This window comes from Cajanus cajan, chromosome 4, assembly GCF_000230855.2.
Source record: "Cajanus cajan strain Asha chromosome 4, NIPB_CcT2T_4, whole genome shotgun sequence".
NCBI lineage: Eukaryota > Viridiplantae > Streptophyta > Magnoliopsida > Fabales > Fabaceae > Cajanus > Cajanus cajan.
The window spans coordinates 58,045,196-58,053,448 of NC_138520.1; the positions used below are offsets into that span (position 1 = coordinate 58,045,196).

General features: G+C 28.7%; 1 long non-coding RNA gene across 1 annotated transcript; it reads right to left on the bottom strand.

The window, feature by feature from the left end:
- Positions 1–1,624: 1,624 nt before the first annotated feature.
- On the bottom strand, positions 1,625–4,380 carry LOC114916614 (uncharacterized). Its single transcript, XR_003805168.2, has 2 exons — positions 3,768–4,380; positions 1,625–1,972 (listed from the first exon to the last, which is right to left on the bottom strand). It is a non-coding gene; the product is annotated as an uncharacterized LOC114916614 (long non-coding RNA).
- Positions 4,381–8,253: the final 3,873 nt, after the last annotated feature.

Below are 8,253 nucleotides of genomic sequence, written 5' to 3' on the forward strand. Positions count from 1 at the left end.
CATTTCCAATCTATACAGAATAGGATGGATTTAGAAAAATAAGTGCTCATGTGAAGGGAAAATGCGATTAAAGAAAAAAAAAACTGATCAATCTGCTACCTTTTATTTTTCTTAATTGATTGTATATAATGGTATTGGAAATTGATTATTATATGTTTGCTTTGACAGCAATTGATTATTATATGTTAAAAATTCTAGCATAACGTATCTATGCCTTTTGTCGTTATCTTATTGTTTTATTCATATATTTTAAATTCATATATAAAGCAGTTTCAGAATTTTCATAGCCCCAAGTACTAGTAGTATATTGAATCATTGGAAGCTAAAACTGGGTGCAGACGTGTAGTTCGCAATTAAATTAGTAATATAAGGAGTGAGGATTTAGCATGGAATGTTTGGCAGCTCGTGAACAAAAAAATACGAGACAATATGGGTCATTTATGGTTCCGAGTTTCTTTGTTGTTACCTCTTTTAACTTGCGTGGGTTATAGTAATTCTTATATTCTTTTTCAGTAATTATTTTAAGTTGTTATAATAATAATAATAATAATAATAATAATAATAATAATAATAATAATAATAATAATAATAAATGCAAGCTAAAAGTTTTGATATGAAAAATTTGATATTAAATATATCCGCGGAAAAATGTCCCCTAGTTACTCAAATTCTAATAAACGAGTCTTGTTTGTATAAAATATGGATAAAAATGTTTTGCTAATTTATTGACACACTGTCATGATCATGTATCTCATCACAAAGTATAAGACTAAGAACAAAGCCTCTAGTCATAATCTTTTTGAGTGCCAAACAAAGAGTAGAGACGAAATTTTCTGTACACAGTGAAAGAATAATTGTTAGTCTATAATTAATAGTTTCTTTACTAAATACAATAATAAAGTTCACATAAAAGAACAAAGCCTCAAGCACTAACCGGTTCTTACAATTAAAGAGTTAGGAGAGAATTACGGGTGGAGATACTCATATATAATTTAAAATAATTACAATTTTCATTCGACACAAAGCTGATTCGTCAATTTTGTTGTTTTTACTCAAAATTTGGTGCATTGTTTGCTTTGAACGTTGATTCGTCAATATTGTTTTATACGTACAATATGTTTTGTCTGTTTTCATGCATCTGATAAGTTATAGTGTAATGAGTTCAGTTTTTTTTCAGTTTCATAAGACTTTAGTTTTAAAGTCTGGGATCCTATTATATTTGCTTTGGAGATTTTATCTAAGTGTAACGGTTGAAGAGAAAGGGTGAGAACACATAAGTGCATAGACTGTAAAAGAGATACATAAAAATAAAGAGAAAAATTTTAGAGACATCAAAGGGTTGTGAATAAGAGCAAAAGATAGTTCTATTCTAAAAACTTGATCATCTGCTTTTTTCCGTGGAAGTAGGTTACTTTAACTAAACATCAATTTTTGTGTTCTTCTTTCTCTTAATCTTTTTGTTTTGGTGTAGTGTTTTTTTGCTGCATTATAAAAAAAAAAAAAATGTTTTACATTTTGTTGAATACTTGTTCTACTCATGTGTAGGGTTTGATTCTCGTAGCTCTTTTACTTGTTTAGGACCAACAAACTCATACTTTTTTAACTAATCATATAGCAGGATATATATAGAGTTACCAGAATACAAGTTTAATTAATATATGACATACAAATAAATCAAAAGAAAAGATAATGGTTTCCCATTATTTGAAGGAGAGGGTGACATGATATTATTGCATGGTTGGAATTAAAGGCTCCACCACAATCTACTAGTGGGGAAGAAACAGAAGGGAAAGGAGAAAGAGTATTGCATGATCTGTTATAGTTGCAAAAAGTTTTGTAAAGTGCTTCTGTCAATGTCACTGATGTCCACAGAATCCATCAACTCTGATAGCCTCTCACTGAGTTGTTCCACCTCTTCCTGCAGCCTCCTAATATGACAACAAGTTTCCTGCAAAATCTTCGACGCTGATTGCTGCTCCCAAAACACAGACAAACTTTTTGTCACTCTTCTCTAGAAATTAATCGATTCAGACTAAAGTAATCAGTTTAAACTTGAGAATATAGTTGGATTAATATTTTACAGTGAGTTATTGTTTTCACCGTGCAATGCAACTTTGTTATTGTTCACTAACATGGTGTCTCTCCCTAAACCCTATTTTTACAGTTTAATTTTATTATAATATTTTACATCGTAAACTAATCATTACATATATAACAATTTTGTTCTGTATATAATAATTTATGGATAAATAACTGAGTAAGTTATCTATTTAAATTACATTTTAAAAAAAGTTAAATATATTTAGTTTCTGTAAATAAGTTCATGTTCATTTTAGTGTCTAAAAATATATAATATATTTAGTTTTTTTTATTTATGAAAAAAATCATGTGTTATTCCTATTTTTATATAAAAAAAGTGTGACATTTTTGTTTTTGGGTGAGAGAAGGTGATACTTGGACACGTTTCCGTGAACAATAGGCTAAAGGAAGTCAGTTTTTATTTATTTATTATTTTGGAAGTAAAAGCAACATTTTATATGTATTTTTTTATAAGAAAAATCTTTATTGATAAATAAAATAAAAGGGGTACTATATATTCATATGTACTAAAAACATTTTTAACTTTTTTTTTTTTTATTTTTTATAAAAAAAATATATACGATACTATGGTTTCTTGTGACTATATATCAAGGTTTTATTTAATTTTATCAGTCTACAACAAACATGATGCATACACAAGTTTAATACATTAATATTATTTAGAATTTAACTTAAAAACACAATTACATACAATTGCAAAATAATATATATATATATATATATATATATATATATATATATATATATATGGGTTAAATGGACGAGATTTATAATAAATAATTTAAAAGTTATATCTATACTAATCTAATATAAAAATAACATCATATGAAAATTAAACTCTTATTTATATGTAGTCATTTAACATTTATATTGAAATTTATTTTACATAAAGTATATTTACATCAAATCTCTCTTGAAATTAACACTATATGTGCCAATGTATTTTTTTTTAAATTACATTTATCTTTATAGTACTTTTCTTATTATGATATTTTTAAAGTGATATATATATATATATATATATATATATATATATATATATAAAGGAAAATATGTTAAATAATTTAAAAGGAAAAAATATCATAAAAATAAGGATATGACACATTTCTTCAAATGAAGAAGTAAAATGAGATATTTTCTCAGAAGAGATCACATGTATTTCCAACAAGAGCTAGGCAATGTATTGCTTGAGTCAGAAAAGGAAACAAAGTTTGTTTGTTTTTTTTAAAAAAATATTTAATGTAGTATATTAAGGTTGAAATTCGAGATTACTAACTAACCTAAAACAATAATTTTTTATTAGTCGACCAACACATTCTACATGAGATTCGCTTTCGAGAGAATAAAAGTACAAAACAATAACTTTGGATTAGTCGACCAACACACTCTACATGAGATTTGTGAGAGAATAAAAGTAAACATTATCTTAATTATAATGACTAAAAATATGTTGGTGTATTTTTGTTGTAGAGGAAAGTTTAATTAGGAATACCGTTTAACATTAATGTAATTAAGTTTCTTCAAAGCTCACATTAATATTTCTTTACTATTGCAACCATAATTAACTTTATCTGTCAAGCTAGAGTAGAGAAGGTTATTATGAAATCAGCTAAGGAAAGCAATGCAGAAATGAAGTAAAAGTATTCACTCCATGGACGTGATCATACCCTTGAGTTTCCTCTTTGGTTCACTTGTGGAAGCAGAACTTGTAACCTAGAGACAAGATCATTAATCTCATTCTCTGTGAACTTTGAAGCTCTTGATGACCTTCTCTGCCCTGATGACATGACTATATGTATGTTATAGCTCTCTCCTTGTTTAGTTACTTTCAGCCTTTGCTTTCAGTGTGTTGTGGGAAACTGGCACAAAGGAGGTTGTTTATATAGAAGATTAGAGTGGGAGTGAGAGGCACTGTTCCTCATCAACGTTTTTGAAGCCACTGATTAGTTGGAATAAGACAACACTCTAGAAACATTAAATAATCAGGAAAATGATTGATATATAGAAGATGCATGTATACAACTAGTCAAAGATAAGAAAGTGAACAGAAAAAGAAATAAATTAAAACATGCTTAACAATATCTGGTAGCAGTATGCTTTGTATTTGTTGGAGATTTTTATTGTTTTTATCGATATTTTCATACACACTCTATAATAGTAAAATATATGATAAAATATAAAAGATAACAAGAAAGAGTTAGAATATTATACACAAACTTTTAAATTCGATTCCTATTATTATTATTATTGATAAAAAAAATAGTGCATATTTACAATATTATTGTTGCCCCATAACTTGACGTTGAGTTGTTTAAATCAAGCCTTCTTTATCACATATTTCAACAGTACTAGGGATGGCCCACGATCACTGTGTCCTTTTTTAATTACAGTCATAGCCTAACCAAACCCTTAAAATTTAAACATGAGTTATATCAGCACTTTGGTTTTCAGTTGCGGATGTTTCTTGTGAGTATTAAAATGGTAAAAAGTTACATACTAATGTTCTTGATGTGGACACATTTATAATTGTCAATCAAAATGTACCTAGAGTTTGGTTCAAAGAATCAAAGGAAGGGAGAAGAAAATTCTTAATAGAGGACGCGGGAGAGAAAGGGAGGGAAGGAAGAATACAATCTCTTTATTTGATTAATTAGTTTGATGATTAGAGAGGGCAAGGAAAATAAAAAAAATTGTTATATTTTTAATAAATATCAATAGAGAAAATGAAAAGGAAGGAAAAAAGATATAATCTCACTAATTGTTTTTTTTTTTTGCATTTTATAATTTAAATTTCCTCATACTGAACTGAAAAAGATAAATTTTAGTTTTTTTTCCTCTCTTTCCCTTTAATTTTATGAAATAAGTAATATTTTTTTTTTATTATTTTTTATTTTTATAAAAGCTAGTTCCTCTCCTCTAACTAAACGCTACCTTATTATTTATTTTGTGATACTTATTCTGATGGGATAAATTTTTAAAGGAAGAATAGCTTTCCATATCTAAATAGAACCAAAATTAAGGTTGAGGGTGTTAGCTTTCCTATCGAATTGTTTGTTAAACATATATTGTCTTGTCAGTTGGTCACCCTCACTCTCCATATAGTGTATAATTTTCTCTTTGGATTTGCTGCATTTGTTGGTTGTGCCACCAAAATCTGATTCAATCTATGAGGTAAGAATTTTGAGATCAGAGGGGATTGACATTAAAGAATGATTAAAGAAATACATGGCCCACGTTCGGTGTGTTTATTAATATTAGAACAACAAAGAAACTACTCTCTTTAATTAGAAATACTTGACTAATTTTGGCCTTATTCAGCTATTAATTTTAAGTCACCAGGTAGGTAGTTTTAATTTGATGAAATCTTAAACTTTAGAATTGGTAAGAATAAAAAATATATTAAACTAATATAATTGTCAGCAGATACGTAGGCAGGGGAACAAACAGCAGGCAAAATATATCATTACATGTTAAAAATAATTTTTATGTGGTGATCATCTTATTAATTACTCTCAATTTGTGAAGACTTATCCCTAGCCTTCATAGTTGATGAGAATCCTAAATCCTAATTAACATATTTGATCCAATTTTACATCTTTCACATGCTAGATCCTAGAGTGTAGTAATTGGGGCATTTTAATGTTGTTGTGTCCCATGGAGACATGATCTTGCTCCATTATGTGACCTAAAGTTCCAACGGACAAACGTGAAGATGTAACACTGCTACATAATCTAGTCCATGCTAACTTCCTTCTGCATGTTCTCTTTTTATATTTTCTTTTTTCTGAGGATAAATATTGATGTGACGAAGCATGTACAACAAGATGAATGACTAAACTATAGACAACAGTGTATGAAGACGACAACCTGGAAGAGGGACTTCTGGGAGCGTGAGTCAGTGTGACTGTGGTGATGGAAAATGGAAAGACAAAGCCAATAATTGGAGTTTTGGCATCATTTACCAAACCTCTAATTTGGACCCTAACTTTACGGTAGCAACTAGTAAACTACATTGTATATGGAATTCAAATTTCTTTTTTTTCTTCAAAACTCACTATACAATGAGTATAGGCTGTACGTCAATAATAACATGGATGGATTTGGTTTTAAAGATTATAATCTGATCAATGGAAAAGTTGTTAAAATTATTGTTTAAATAAATTAATTAGAAAGTTTCAACAGTGTAAATGTTATTTAAAATATCGTCTAATCATCGACAATGTTATTTATATTGTCGTTCATAATTGTAATATATGGTAAATTCGTTCAGTTTTATAATAATTATTTTAAAAGATAGAGTGATTTATGATTAGCTGAAAAAATAGTAAATTTATTTAATAAGTATTTTAAGAATAAAAAAGAAATAAAATAAAATAAATTAGATGGTAAGTAGAGGATAAAACAATATTACTAGAAATAATGTGTAACAAAATGCTAAAAACCTACTAAGATAAATTTGTTTATCTAACATACTAATATAGTCGAACAAATTTTTAACTAATTAAAAAAAACTATAAACTAGCTTAAAATATTTAACCAATATTAGATAAAAATGTTATGTTTAATTGTGTAGACTTTCTAATTAAAAAGTAGATAGAACCAAGAAATGCATTAAAAAGAAGTTGGGGAAACACTTGTAACAAAATGTTATAGCAAGACCCATTTTAAATTTTAGATGAGCATTGTTAAGGATATGATGTTAACTTTGATTCTCTTCATGATATGAAGTTAACTTTGATTCTTTTCAAATTATCAAATATGGTGACAACTATTGAAAAAATGAGATTGTGTTTGAGAAAGAAAACTCAGAGAAAAAGAGAGGAGAAACAATATAATTTTATTGAATGATTTTTGTGAATGAACAGTAAATAAAATCAATTATAGAGATTGTCTTTTATATAGGCTAAAATAAAACTAACTATAATGGTTACTTAACCACAATAACTAACTAAAGTTAATCAACTAAGATCCCCCCTCGAGCTCGAAATGGATATGATATATTCCAAGCTTGACATACAAAAATTTGAAGGCAATAGGAGAAAACGCTTTGGTGTAGATATCTACTAATTGATTTGTTGAGTTGATAGGAAGAAGTTTCACCAAACCATTCTAACCCTTTTCTCTAATAATATGACAATCAATTTCAATGTGTTTAGTATGTTCATGGAATATGGGGTGTACTGCAATGTGTAAAGTTGATCTGTTATCACAATATAAAATGGATGGTTGAATGAATGGAATTCCAATGTCTTGTAAGAGGAAAGTGAGCCACTACAACTCACAACCAACACTAGCCATTGCACATATTCAACCTTTGAGGAACTTTCAAGTATCTAAACATCCAACCCAATCAGGATCACTGAATGCCTTAAGCTGTAAAACATTGGATGCTAAAACGAAAATCCCAGCTCCAGGTGAGCCTTCAATGTACCTTAGTATTCTATTGGTAGCTTGTTGGTGTGCTGTGGTAGGATGTAAAACATACTGGCTTAGATGTTGCACAACATAGGAAATGTCAAGTCGAGTATTGGTAAGATAAATGAGTTTGCCTATTAACCTTCTAAAAGAGGAAGCATCAACATCAAAGAGTGGAAAACCAACTGTTTGGTGAAGTTTTATAGTGTAATTTGTTGGTGTGGAGATAGGTTTAGAGCCAAGCATTCTTGAATCGGTTAGTATGTCAAAGACATATTTTCTTTGACAAAGATTGATGCCAGATGATGACCTTGCAACCTCAAACCCCATGAAAAATCTCAAAATCTCCCAATTCTTTATTTTTGAAAGCATTATCAAGTAATTGAGTAATGTTTGTAATTTCTGCCAAGTCATTTCCTCTCAATACTATATCATCCACATATACTAATAATGCAATAAAAGAATTAAGATTACGCTTCAGAAATAGTGAATAATCAGTAGAACATTGTTTGTAACCATGAGAAGTAAGGAAAGTTGATAGCCTAGCATACCACTGCCTGCTAGCTTGTTTTAAGCCATACAAATCTTTATGCAATCGATAAACCTTATTTGAATGATTTTGATACATTCCAGCAGGAAGTTTCATGTAGACTTCTTCATGGAGGTCACCATGAAGAAAAACATTGTTTACATCAAGTTGTTTCAAGTGCCATTTTTGAGTGGCAGCCAAAGCAAGAA